Below are 15,330 nucleotides of genomic sequence, written 5' to 3'. Positions count from 1 at the left end.
ATTAATTAATCGGTAATTTGAAAAATATTCAAAATGATAGAATGATGGTTTTTTTATCCACCGCAACATTGCAATAAAAAGAGGCGATAAAAACATTGTATCTACCCCAAAATGGTCTCAGTGACAACATCCGCTCAGGGCACAAAGAATAATCCCTCCCCGGCCCCAGATCCTCAAAAATGAAAAAACACTACGGGTCTCAGAAAATGTCCAATTTTTTTAACCATTTAAATAAAAAAAATCTCCACACGTTTGGTATCTGCGCAGTCGTGCTGAGCTGGGGAATCATATTGCTGAGAGACTTCTACCATATAGTTAACACGGTAACTAACAAACCCAAAAAACTATTGTGGAATTGCACTTTTTTTGTTTCTGCAATTTCAACACACTTGGATTTTTTTTTCCCATTTTCCTCTGCACCTCATGGTAGAATGAATGGTGTCATTCAAAAGTGCAACTCGTCCCGCAAAAAAAAATCCTGATATGCTATGAACAATCAAAAGGGGAAAAAAAAAAAAAAAAAAGAAAAGTGGCCATGGAGTGAAGGGGTTAATATATTTAACTGTGGTATATTAGTTTGCTGTTTGATGACCTTCACACTGATACATTGTAACAAGCGTAGCCGCAGAGATTCATTGTCAAATTCTCGATGCTTAAAGTCACACAACTAACAATCAAACTTTTTCCTCCTACTTGGCAACAACTGAAAGCGTTGACAGATCGTATCTAGGCAATGGGCAGCGCACGCACCTTAGGGGAATTTTAGTTTATTCACACAGGCACCAAGGAAATAGAATAAATAAACACAACCTTCCGATAAAAGAAAGCAAAAGTCAGAGGCATCAGTGTCCTCCAGGCGCCCGGCTCCCGAGGATCGCACTCCTGCACCTGCTGCCTCTTATCTCCGCTCTTACCTGTGAGTATAACAGAGAACGTATAACGAGCACTTCGTCTGCATCGCATCAATACAATAGAAGAATGAGTAACTAATCAAAATGATTTATTTCTCTGAGGAAATGAAAATTGTTTCTTGAAATTGTTGTGTGATATTTGAAACTTAAATAAATCAGTAAAGCAGGAACAAAAATCTCAGAAAATAATCATTAATAATAATAATAATAATTTTATTTCTATATCACCAATAAATTCATCAGCAATGTAAAGTAAGCGAGGACTTGTACAGACAATAGCAATACAAAGTAACACATAGTTCACCAGCCTCAGGAGGAGTGAGGGTCTTGTTGCTCACCAATTGTAATCTATAAGGAAGTAGGGGGCACAAGAAGCAGAACGTGCTGTTATGTACTGTGCAGCTAGAGGCTATGATATAAAGCTACATGACCGGTCATCAGCCAGGATCTGTCCAACTGCAGTTATCAGGTGCTAATGTGTGCATGGAACAAGAGCGACCAGAGAGTGCATTCCAGAACACTAGCGAAGCACGAGAGAAGTCTTAAAGACGGAGGTGTGAAGTTTAAGTTTTGGAGGACGCTAGTTTTACATCACTTGCAGAATGGAAAGGATTGGTAAGGTGATGGAGGTGAGGAGAAGATGGAAGGTGGTGCAGATCTGTGGAGAGCTTTGTGGGGGAGAGAGACAAGTTTGTATTGTTTTCTGTAGCAGATGGGTAACCAGTAGTGGTGCGTGACCTAGCAACCAGGCAACCCTCCACATGTACTTATGCTGGCTAACAGATGTAAATCATTCAGCTGCGGCAAGAAAAACTAAATCTCCGAGCACTAAAAAATACTCGGAGGACACCCGAGCTTGCTCGGGAAATCTCGAGTAACCAGTATATTCGCCCATCACTAGTAACCAGTGCAACTGTAAGGGAGTGATCAACAGAAGATGAACCCAGTCAACATCTCACAGCACTTGCAAGTAAATTCAGCCACCTTCTGGTTGGACTGAACAGGCAGGAACTGAAGGACAGAGAGTGTGCTTCCTCGAGGGAAAAGTTGGAAGGGGACGCTGGGTCAGGTGACAGCTGGGTCACAGTTGCTAATGGTAAAAAGCTGGGATGGTGAAGCAGGGAGACAGTTGGCACCAAAATGTTAAAGGAAGAGGATGCGTAAAAAGCAGAGTGAGCTCGTGGCCACAACTGCAGTAGAAGTACCTGATAGTGATCTGATCCGAGAGGAGGCCTGACTTTCTAGATCAAGCACTGAAGATCAAACACCAAAGGACAAGCACCACAGACCAGACTTTACAGGTCAAGCACCAAAGATCAAACACCGAAGGCCAAGCACTGGAGACCAGACTTCACAGGTCAAGCACTGAAGATCAAACCCTGAAGGTCAAGCATCAAAGACCATACTTCATAGGTCAAGTACCTAAGATTGAACACACGAAGGCCAAGCACAGCAGAGCAGACTTCATGGTCAAGCCCTGAAGATCAAACACCGATGGCCAAGCATCGCAGACCACAGGTCAAGCACCGAAGATCAAACACCGAAGGCCAAGCACTGCAGACCAGACTTTACAGATCAAACACTGAAGGCCAAGCACTACAGACCAGATGTCACAGGTCAAGCACCAAAGATCAAACACCAAAGTCCAAGCTCTGCAGACCACACTTCACAGGTCAAGCACCGAAGATCAAACATCAAAGGTCAAGCACCACAGATGAGACTTCTCAGGTCAAGCATCGAAGCTCGAAAATCAAAGGTCAAGCACCATGAACCAGATTTCACAGGTCAAGCAACAAAGATCAAACACTGAAGGATAAGCACAGCACCAGATGTCTCAGGTCAAGCATCGAAGATCAATCACTGATGGATAAGCACAGCAGACCAGACTTCTTAGGTCAAGCATCGAAGACTAGATGCTGATTACCAAATTAAGGGGAGCGCATGTCATCTTTGACAGAAGTTTCAAGTGAATCAGGCTGTTGCTTCCTGTGCAGATGTACGGTACTAATTGAGGAAAGTTGTTAACTCGAATTGGACTTGTGATTGGATTGTATCATAGCCCCGGTCGGCCCTGGATGATGATATTTGAAATCATCTATTTGTATATTGAATTGTTTCTATAAGGGGAAGTGGTGACCAGTTGGGCTGACACTGAGGATTCCCTGCCAGAGAGACTGGGATTATGCAACATTAGGTATTACCTGTTAATTAGTATCTTAAGTGGTTGAAGCCAGAAATATTGCCTGTAAACTTTGTATATTGCTGTGTATTGATCCGCATGTTGATAGTCATCTGCACTGCTTCCTGTTCATCTCTTATTTCTGCTCTTTATTTTCTTGTAAAATAAATTCCCGTCGTGAGTCATCACTGAGTCACCTTTACTGCGCTGTTAAATTCTCGGATCTTGTTTACACCATGACTGATAGAAGGTGGAGGTGCCAACCCCTAGGTGAAGCGGCTGGACCGAAATACGACCCTGGCTGCCGCATTCAGCACGGATTAGAGAGGAGATAGTTTGAGTAGAGGGAGACCCATCAGTAGAGAGTTACAATAGTCCAGACGAGAATTAATAAGAGAAACAGCTTTTGCAGGGTTAAATGTTAAAAACCGTTGAATTCTAGAGATGATTTTTAGATGCAGATAACATGAGTCATTGATCGGATATAGGGAATAAAGGAAAGTTCTGTGTCACATAACTCCCAGTCATAGCGCTGCAGTGGAGTAATGGTAGACTCACCCATGAAAATTGCAATATCGAGTATACGTAAGATAGTAGAGTGAGGAAACTCGAGAAGCAAGGCCGACATCACCACCCGGTACACCCAAGCAAGTACCAGGGCCCTGGTCAAACTGGGGGCCCACTTGCCGTTGGGAACACCAGCACGCTATGGGGCTGTGAGTGAGGGGATGCTCGGTGCCAGTGCTGGGACTGCCCCCATAACTCTCAAATACTCACCTGTCCTCATTCCTCACTGCTCTGGTCTCTTCAGAGTCTTCTGACTCTCTGTGACGTCTCAGGGCAGAGGGTGTGATGACGTCACTACAGCGCCTTCTCTGTGCCAAGCAGTCCAGAGTGCCAGGAGAGTGCAGCAGCAAGAAATGAGAGGAGATTAATATATGTAGTTTTTAATGCATGGAACAATATATGGGACGATTATATGCTGTATGGAGCAATATATGGGGCTATTATATTGTAAGGAGCATTATATTTGGTCCATTTACTGTATGGAGCAATATATGGGGTCCATAATACTATGTGTAGCAATATATGGGGCCATTAATACTGTATGGAGGACTATGTGGTGCCCATAATACTGTATGGAGGATTAAATGATGCCCATAATACTGTATGGAGAACTATATGGTGCCCATAATACTGTATGGAGTACAATGTGGTGCCCATAATACTGTATGGAGGATTATGTGGTGCCTATAATTCTGTTTGGAGGACTATGCAGTGGACATAATACTGTATGGAGGAATGTATGGTGCCCAAAATATTGTATGGAGGAATATGAGGTACCCAAAATACTGCATTAAAGACTATGTGGTGCCTATAATTCTGTATGGAGGACTATGTGGTGCCCAGAATACTGAATGGAGGAATATGCGGTGCCCATTATACTGTATGGAGGACTATATGGGGCCCATAATGCTGTATGCAGGACTATGTGATGCCTATAACACTGTATAGAGGACTATGTGGTGCCTACAATACTGTATGGAGGACTATGCGGTGCCCATAATACTAAATGGAGGACTATGTGGAGCACATAATACTGAATGGAGGACTAAGTGATGCCCATAATACTGTATGGAGAACTATGTGATGCCCATAATACTGTATGGAGGACAATGTGGTGCCCATAATACTGTATGGAGGATTATGTGGTGCCTATAATTCTGTATGGAGGACTATGCAGTGGACATAATACTGCATGGAGGAAAATATGGTGCCCAAAATATTGTATGGAGGAATATGAGGTGCCTAAAACACTGCATTAAAGACTATGTGGTGCCTATAATACTGTATAGAGCATTATGCGATGCCCATAATACTGAATGGAGGACTATGTGGTGCCTATAATACTGTATGGAGGACTATGCGGTGCCCATAATACTGTATGGAGGACAATGTGGTGCCCATAATACTGTATGGAGGACTATGCAGTGCCCATAATACTGCATGGAGGATTATGTGGTGCCTATAATTCTGTATGCAGGACTATTCAATGGCCATAATACTGTATGGAGGAATATATGGTGCCCAAAATATTGTATGGAGGAATATGAGGTGCCAAAAATACTGCATTAAAGACTATGTGGTGCCTATAATTCTGTATGGAGGACTATGTGGTGCCCAGAATACTGAATGGAGGAATATGTGGTGCCCATAATACTGTATGGAAAACTATGTGGTGCCCATAATACTGTATGGAGGATTATTTGGTGCCTATAATTCTGTATTGAGGACTATGCAGTGGACATAATTCTGTATGGAGGAATGTATGGTGCCCAAAATATTGTATGGAGGAATATGAGGTGCCTAAAACACTGCATTAAAGACTATGTGGTGCCTATAATTCTGTGTGCAGGACTATGTGATGCCCAGAATACTGAATGGAGGAATATGTGGTGCCCATAATACTGTATGGAGGACTATGTGGTGCCTATAATACTGTATAGAGGACTATGTGGTGCCCATAATACTGAATGGAGGACTATGCGGTGCCTATAATACTGTATGGAGGACTATGTGGTGCCTATAATACTGTATGGAGGACTATGCGGTGCCCATAATACAGAATGGAGGACTAAGTGATGCCCATAATACTGTATGGAAAACTATGTGGTGCCCATAATACTGTATGGAGGATTATTTGGTGCTTATAATTCTGTATGGAGGACTATGCAGTGGACATAATACTGTATGGAGGAATGTATGGTGCCCAAAATATTGTATGGAGGAATATGAGGTGCCTAAAACACTGCATTAAAGACTATGTGGTGCCTATACTTCTGTGTGCAGGACTATGTGGTGCCCATAATACTGTATGGAGGACTATGTGGTGCCTATAATACTGTATAGGGGATTATTTGGTGCCCATAATACTGAATGGAGGACTATGTGGTGCCTATAATACTGTATGGAGGACTATGCAGTGCCCATAATACAGAATGGAGGAATATGTGATGCCTATAATACTGTATGGAAGACTATGCGGTGCCTATAATATTGAATGGAGGAATATGTGGTGCCTATAGTACTGTATTGAGGAATATGCGGTGCACATAATACTGTATGGAGGACTAGGTGGTGCCCATAATACTGTATGGAGGACTATGTGGTGCCTATAATACTGTATAGAGGACTATGTGGTGCCCATAATACTGAACGGAGGACTATGCGGTGCCTATAATACTGCATGGAGGACTATGTGATGCCTATAATAATGTATGGAGGACTATGTGGTGCCCTAATACTGAATGGAGGACTATGTGGTGCACATGTGGGGTTCCCCCCATTTTTGACAACCAGCCAGGCTAAAGCAGACACCTGGAGGCTGGTATTCTCAGGCTGATAGTTGCCCCCCAGCCTAAAAATTGCAGCCTGCAGACACCCCATAAAAGGCGCATCTGTTAGGTGCACTAATTCTGAGGCTTTGCCTGGCTCTTCCCACTTGCCCTGTAGCGGTGGCAAGTGGAGTTAATATTTGTGGGGTTGATGTCAGCCTTGTATTGTCCGGTGACATCAAGCCCACGGTTAGCAATGGAGAGGCATCTATAAGACACCTATCCGTTACTAATCCTATAGCTATATTAGCCCTAAAGGAGGCCTATAACGAAAGAGGGGGCTCAATTATAAATATTCAAATAGATAACCGAAAAAAGAGATGGACCCCACAGTTGTACTTATAAAATATATGTATAACTTTAATACAAATTTTAATCATAAGAATTAGTATAATACAGATGTAAACAATATTAAAATACAAAGGTGAGCGACACCTAAGTGCGACGTCAGAGCAGGTTGGTGATATACAAAAGTCTATATAATGGAAGTGAGAAAAGGTATACAGGTAGTGACTATATGTGTGTACAGTATTACAGTATAGTTAGACAATGAATTTATCCTGTATAGTAATAGAAAGTGGAACATAAACTGCAGAGTGCTGAAATAATGCAGTGGTCCAACCAGACCTACTAAAGATAATAATAGTGATAGACAGTCCTAGAACACATTAATAAGGGGTAGTCGCCTCCAATACTGTGAGGTAGTAATATACATACAGGAAAGAATCAATATACGGCTCAGGCTAACAATATACATAACCTAGGTAAACCAAAAGTGCTAAGTGGTGCCTATAATTCTGTTTGGAGGACTATGCAGTGGACATAATACTGTATGGAGGAATGTATGGTGCCCAAAATATTGTATGGAGGAATATAAGGTACCCAAAATACTGCATTAAAGACTATGTGGTGCCTATAATTCTGTATGGAGGACTATGTAGTGCCCAGAATACTGAATGGAGGAATATGCGGTGCCCATAATACTGTATGGAGGACTATATGGTGCCCATAATGCTGTATGCAGGACTATGTGATGCCTATAATACTGTATAGAGGACTATGTGGTGCCTATAATACTAAATGGAGGACTATGTGGTGCACATAATACTGAATGGAGGACTAAGTGATGCCCATAATACTGTATGCAGAACTATGTGATGCCCATTATACTGTATGGAGGACAATGTGGTGCCCATAATACTGTATGGAGGATTATGTGGTGCCTATAATTCTGTATGGAGGACTATGCAGTGGACATAATACTGCATGGAGAAAAATATGGTGCCCAAAATATTGTATGGAGGAATATGAGGTGCCTAAAACACTGCATTAAAGACTATGTGGTGCCTATAATACTGTATAGAGCATTATGCGATGCCCATAATACTGAATGGAGGACTATGTGGTGCCTATAATACTGTATGGAGGACTATGCGGTGCCCATAATACTGTATGGAGGACAATATGGTGCCCATAATACTGTATTGAGGACTATGCAGTGCCCATAATACTGCATGGAGGATTATGTGGTGCCTATAATTCTGTATGCAGGACTATTCAATGGCCATAATACTGTATGGAGGAATATATGGTGCCCAAAATATTGTATGGAGGAATATGAGGTGCCTAAAACCCTGCATTAAAGACTATGTGGTGCCTATAATTCTGTGTGCAGGACTATGTGATGCCCAGAATACTGAATGGAGGAATATGTGGTGCCCATAATACTGTATGGAGGACTATGTGGTGCCTATAATACTGTATAGAGGACTATGTGGTGCCCATAATACTGAATGGAGGACTATGCGGTGCCTATAATACTGTATGGAGGACTATGTGGTGCCTATAATACTGTATGGAGGACTATGCGGTGCCCATAATACAGAATGGAGGACTAAGTGATGCCCATAATACTGTATGGAAAACTATGTGGTGCCCATAATACTGTATGGAGGATTATTTGGTGCCTATAATTCTGTATGGAGGACTATGCAGTGGACATAATACTGTATGGAGGAATGTATGGTGCCCATAATATTGTATGGAGGAATATGAGATGCCTAAAACACTGCATTAAAGACTATGTGGTGCCTATAATTCTGTGTGCAGGACTATGTGGTGCCCATAATACTGTATGGAGGACTATGTGGTGCCTATATCACTGTATAGGGGATTATTCGGTGCCCATAATACTGAATGGAGGACTATGTGATGCCTATAATACTGTATGGAAGACTATGCGGTGCCTATAATATTGAATGGAGGAATATGTGGTGCCTATAGTACTGTATTGAGGAATATGCGGTGCACATAATACTGTATGGAGGACTAGGTGGTGCCCATAATACTGTATGGAGGACTATGTGGTGCCTATAATACTGTATAGAGGACTATGTGGTGCCCATAATACTGAATGGAGGACTATGCAGTGCCTATAATACTGCATGGAGGACTATGTGATGCCTATAATAATGTATGGAGGACTATGTGGTGCCCTAATACTGAATGGAGGACTATGTGGTGCACATGTGGGGTTCCCCCCATTTTTGACAACCAGCCAGGCTAAAGCAGACACCTGGAGGCTGGTATTCTCAGGCTGATAGTTGCCCCCCAGCCTAAAAATTGCAGCCTGCAGACACCCCATAAAAGGCGCATCTGTTAGGTGCACTAATTCTGAGGCTTTGCCCGACTCTTCCCACTTGCCCTGTAGCGGTGGCAAGTGGAGTTAATATTTGTGGGGTTGATGTCAGCCTTGTATTGTCTAGTGACATCAAGCCCACGGTTAGCAATGGAGAGGCAGCTATAAGACACCTATCCGTTACTAATCCTATAGCTATATTAGCCCTAAAGGAGGCCTATAACGAAAGAGGGGGCTCAATTATAAATATTCAAATAGATAACCGAAAAAAGAGATGGACCCCACAGTTCTACTTTAAAAATATATGTATAACTTTAATACAAATTTTAATCATAAGAATTAGTATAATACAGATGTAAACAATATTAAAATACAAAGGTGAGCGACACGTAAGTGCCACGTCAGAGCAGGTTGGTGATATACAAAAGTCTATATAATGGAAGTGAGAAAAGGTATACAGTAGTAGTGACTATATGTGTGTATAGTATTACAGTATAGTTAGACAATGAATTTATCCTGTACAGTAATAGAAAGTGGAACATAAACTGCAGAGTGCTGAAATAATGCAGTGGTCCAACCAGACCTACTAAAGATAATAATAGTGATAGACAGTCCTAGAACACATTAATAAGGGGTAGTCGCCTCCAATACTGTGAGGTAGTAATATACATACAGGAAAGAATCAATATACGGCTCAGGCTAACAATATACATAACCTAGGTAAACCAAAAGTGCTAAGGTATAGGTAGACAAAGGAAACTAACCTGCAACAGGCGTGGGAGAGGCAGTGCAGAGCGAACCCCCATCACCTCCGTACTGTGCAGCCACGGCTCACCGCAATCAGGCAGTGGTAAAATGGATAAGCCTTGGAGATCGCAGTCATACAGCTGAGGAGTTGTGGACAGGTATCCAGGCTGAGTTTGATCAATGGCGGTCTCCGCTGAACCTGCATCCAGGGAAGACCGTGTCCAACAACGGTGCGAACCTTGTGGCGGCCCTACGGCGAGACAAGCTCACACACGTGCCTTGTATGGCAGACGTCCTCAACCGGGTGGTACAGTGTTTTCTCGGCCACTACCCTGGTCTGGGTGAGCTGCTCCAGAAAGCACTGAAAATGTGTGCTCACTTTCTGTTTTCGCACCCCTCAGGTTATCGGCTTGCATCCATACAGAGGTCTTTGTCCATGCCAGTTATCAGGTTGATATGCGATGTGCCGACACGGTGGAATTCCACTCTCCACATGTTGCAGCAACTGTGGCAGCAACAACGAGTCCTGACGCAGTATGTCATGTCGTATAGCCTGGGCCAACGCAGTATGGAGGTGGTGCATATCACATTTACAGAGTTGGCACAGAATAAGGACCTCTGCACCCTTCTGCATGGTTTTGAAATATCTACCAAGATGGTTAGCGCCGTGTATCACTGTGTATGGAGCGCCCCCAGATGCAGGGCCGTGGGGTACTCGGTACCGGGCCTCTCTGGCTCAGTTCTGGGGTTGTCACGGTGGCTAGACCCGGTCCGTGACCCTGCTAAGGGGCATCCAATGAAAGGTGTGATGATGGTGTGTGGTGCAGGTCGCGATGAATAACGAGGACACAGGGTTGCAGTCTCTTTACCTTTTTACTGAAGGTTTCGGGATCCTCAATCCAGAGCACTGCTAACGGGGCTGGCTGAGACCGGCCGGTCCGAAGGCACATCCAGAGTTCCCTTTGCAGGTGGAAATGCTCACCTTCTAGCGCCTGTGTGTTGTAGTACCTCCCTGCTTAGCACCACGGGATAGTCCTCACAACTGTTGTGTCTGTTTCTGATGTTCTCTCTCTCCGTCCCCCAGATGATATGGCTAGGACGCACCCGTATGACGGGGTAGGCCTGGAGTTATTCTGGGACCCTAGAGATGCCCCTCTCCCACAATTGCCTCTGTTGTCTTCGTTAGGTGATTTAGGTGAGACAGCCACCCCATAGTTCACTGTCCTGCCGCTGTTTGAAGTAATACGTGGAGTCTCTTACTTCCTCGGTGCTCCGGCCACCGGCTACGCGCCTCAGAAGGATGTTGCCACGGTCTTAAGGGCACGACTCCTTCTGGTTCTATCTTCTCTGCCTTTGATCTCGCTTCTTTTCACTTCTCCGCAATATACTCCGCTTTCGTGTTCTTTCTTAGGAGTCTGCCGCTGTAACACTCAAGCACGGCTCCGTAACATTCGGTCTGTCCTAGGCCGCTGTCAGGATCCCACCCCTGACAGGTCCTCTCTCAAGCTCTCCCTAGCTACTTTCTCCCTGACTTCCTGTCCAACCCCCAGTTTTACCAGAGTGTGAGGAGAGGCCTAATAGATAGAACCACCCCCCCTGGTGGCCAGAGTGTGGAGTGTAGTGTGTGTCTGTGATACCTAGTCAGGTGAACTCCTTTAGTGCAATCAGACGTAACATCGCTCCCCTTAGTAGCAGAGCGACATCACTGCAACGACCAGGACTCTGGGGCGCTGCACTTCCCCCGGTTAAATCCAGTACTCCCGGACTGGGAAAAGAAGAACAACATTACATGTTATTAGAAAACACACAAAATTTTGAAACATTATAAACAGATAAATACTATGAACAAGTAAATATATAACAGTGCTTCCCTTTATCGGAGGTGAGGACGCTTGAACGTTGCAAAAGTTTGGTCATGCACAGTTCATGACTCCCAGTTCAGTAGGTGCAACCTTAAACAGCAGGGACCCCGGGTAAACAAAGGGGTCCCCGTAAAAGTTTTGGAGCAGTTCACTGTCCATCACTCCATTGTCCATTTTTAAACCTGTAACAAAGAAGCTTACAAAAACATTTTCACCCAAATAGCAGCTATGGTTAGTATCTCCAAGTTTTGTAGCGAAGTGGAGTTTGATTCTTGGTGCTACGTGTAGACCTCCGCAGTGCATGGGTGGCTATTGACCTAACAGGGCCCGCTAGGCTGGCTACCACTGGTGTAGTGCACTGTCTCCTAGCTACACTTCTAGTGAGTCTGGGTAGCACTGGCAGGCTGGAGTTCTCAGGACTGCTGCTGCGACCGATGGGCATGGCAGATTCACCGATAGCAGAGGGAGGACTGACCGGTTCAACGGCTGGCATGGCATCCTCCAGTGGGGTCCACTGCGGTTGCGGGTCCGGATGACCTGGCTCCACATTTAGTTCTGGTGGTGTCAGTTGACGAAACGTTAGGATAGGTACCACAATGGCCTGGTTGATTTGAGTCCAAGACTGGGGAAAATCACCAAGAACAGTATGTATCATCTTCTCCTCTTCCATGGGCGGAGACGGCCCGGGGTCTGTTTCCCCATCTCTCAGCTTATCAGGGCATATCTTAAGATGGTCTCTGGATATTGCCGTTGAGGTTTCCCCTCCATCCTTGCTGATGAGACAGACCTTGGTATTGTCGAAATCAGATGGCAGGATGGTATATGGTTCCGCTTCCCATTTGTCATCAAGCTTGTGTAGTCTCCGCTTTCGCTTGAGTACCTGCTCCCCGGGTGACAAGGGAGTCGCAGGAGCATGCTGGTTGTAATCCCTTTCTTGTTTTTGTCGGGCTTGGGCGAGACTTCTTTCCACACATTCTTGTACTTTGCGGTACCTCTGCTGCCTCTCGATATCCCAGTCCGCATCTGGCGAGATATCTTCGGGGGTCAGGACTCCCATGTCCAGATCAACAGGTAACTTGCTAGACCTCCCTCGCATCAGGTATGCTGGGGTGCAGTTGGTGGAATTCACAGGAATGTGGTTGTACATATCCACCAAGTCGGGTAACTTTGTGGGCCACAAGTTCCGTTCCTCCACAGGTAAGGTCTTCAGTAAGTCGATCACCACCTGGTTCATCTTCTCACACATCCCGTTGGTTTGTGGATGATATGGCGTGGTTCTGATCTTCTTACATCCATACAGATTGCAGAACTCCTGGAACACTTCCGCTTCAAATGCTGGCCCCTGATCGGTCAGTACCTTCTCTGGGTACCCATGAGGTCGACAGAAGTACTGCTGGAAGGTTTTGGCGTCCGTTCTAGCCGTTAGATCTTTGACCGGCACGACCACCAGGAATCGGGAGTAGTGGTCCACGATGGTGAGAGCATAGGTATTGCCTGACCGACTAGGTGTTAGCTTCACGTGATCCAGCGCGACCAGCTCGAGCGGCCGTTTGGTGATGATGGGCTGCAAGGGAGCCAGCTGGCTGTCACGATCCTTCCGGCGTAGGCTGCATGGACCACACTCTCGGCACCACTTCTCGATGGCTTTCTTCATACCTACCCAGTAGAACCTCCCTCGGAGCAGCCTCTCCAGCTTCCTCCATCCGAAGTGTACAGTCCCATCGTGGTACGCTCCCAGGACCATTGGCACATCTTGTCTTGGGACCACAATCTGCCATACCAATTCGTGGGTGCGTGGGTCAACGCTCCTCCGGCACAGCTTGCCATCGTGAATAAACAGTCTGCCCCTCTCCTTCCACAACTGTAACGCCTCCGGTGGATCCTCCGGGCCGGGATGCGAACCTGCCTGCGTCAGGAGTTCTTTCACTCGATGGACCGCATGGTCGCCATCCTGGTTCTCTGCCCACCCATGGTGGGGCTGGGGATTCAACGGGGCGCCTTGTTTACTCCTGCGCCTGGCCTCTACCTGATGGGAACACTGGGTGGCCTTGGGGCGATGGAAAGTGGGCAGCTCTACCTCTTCAAATGCTTCTGCATCTTCCTCCGTATCGCGCAAATGAGGCATTCGGGACAATGCATCGGCATTTGCATTCTTGTGCCCCGCCCGGTACTTGATGGTGAAGTCGTAATTGGATAACCGGGCCATCCACCGCTGCTCCAAGGCGCCAAGTTTTGCTGTGTCCAAGTGCGTTAGCGGATTATTTTCCATGAAGACGGTGAACTTTGCTGAGGCCAGGTAATGCTTGAACCTCTCCGTCATGGCCCAAACGACAGCAAGAAACTCCAGCTTGAAGGAACTATAGTTGTCAGGGTTCCTTTCGGTGGGGCGAAGTTTCCTGCTGGCGTAAGCAATTACCCTTTCCTTGCCCTTCTGGACCTGGGACAGCACAGCTCCCAACCCCACGTTGCTGGCATCCGTAAACAATACAAACGGTTGGTCATATTCAGGGTAAGCCAGTACCTCTTCTCCCGTCAGCGCCGATTTTAAGCAGGTGAACGATCCTTCCAGCCCTTCGTTCCAATCAAATGGGGTATTCTTACCCTTGGATTTCTTGGATTGGCCCACCAACAGGTCTTGCAACGGCGCGGCCTTCTTGGTGAAGTCCTTGATGAACCTCCGGTAGTAGCCCACCAACCCGAGGAATTGCCAGACTTCATAGAGGTTACTGGGCTTCGGCCAGTCCTTAATCACCGTGACTGTTGTGAATTATGCTCTTGGGTTCCCTCCGGTGGTTGTTGGTAGTAATGCAGTTGTCCCTGGGTTGCAATCCTGGGCAGGTGTCCCTGCTGATTGCAGCTCTGACTGGGATATTTAGGTGTGCAGGATTCATTAGCCCTTGCCAGTTGTCCATTGTTCTTGGAGGTTTTGCATCTCTGTCTGGTTCCTCCAGCCCTGCTGCCAAATCAGCAAAGATAAGTGTCTGGTTTTGTTTTTGTAGCACACATGCTGTGTGCTTTACAATTCAGTACTATTCAATGTTTTTTCTTGTCCAGCTTAGACTGTGTTTGGATATTTCAGTCTAGTTGGATTCTCAGGAGATGCAGATATACATTCCATGTCTTTAGTTAGATGGTGGTATTTTTGTATTATCTGCTGTGGATATTTTTAGGGTTTTAATACTGACCGCTTAGTATTCTGTCCTATCCTTTCCTATTTAGCTAGCGTGGCCTCTTTTGCTAAATCCTGATTTCTGCCTGCGTATGTCTTTCCTTCAATACTCACAGTCAATATTTGTGCGGGCTGCCTATCCTTTGGGGTTCTGCTCTGAGGCAAGATAGAATTCCCATTTCCATCTATAGGGGTATTTAGTCCTCCGGCTGTGTCGAGGTGTCTAGGATGTGTTAGGTACACCCCACGGCTACTTCTAGTTGCGGTGACAGTTTAGGGTTTGCGGTCAGTACAGGTTCCACCTACTCCTGAGAAAGTCTCATGCGGCTCCAAGGTCACCGGATCATAACACGTGACCTTGTCGGGGTCCGGGGCCACGCCTTCGGCACTCACCACATGGTCCAGGTACTGCACTTTGGGTTTTAGTAG

At 45.5% G+C, this 15,330-nt stretch overlaps 1 protein-coding gene across 1 annotated transcript in view; it reads left to right on the top strand.

Annotated features, from left to right (window-relative positions):
• Positions 1–660: 660 nt before the first annotated feature.
• The window catches only part of LOC143817475 (uncharacterized), a 191,074-nt gene continuing 176,404 nt past the window's right edge, over positions 661–15,330 (top strand). Inside the window, exon 1 of the mRNA XM_077298915.1 lies at positions 661–916. The gene's annotated coding sequence lies outside the window, so the exon portion shown is untranslated. The remainder of the gene's footprint in view (positions 917–15,330) is intronic.

Source organism: Ranitomeya variabilis, chromosome 3, assembly GCF_051348905.1.
Source record: "Ranitomeya variabilis isolate aRanVar5 chromosome 3, aRanVar5.hap1, whole genome shotgun sequence".
NCBI lineage: Eukaryota > Metazoa > Chordata > Amphibia > Anura > Dendrobatidae > Ranitomeya > Ranitomeya variabilis.
This window is presented reverse-complemented; position numbering and strand designations above follow the sequence as displayed.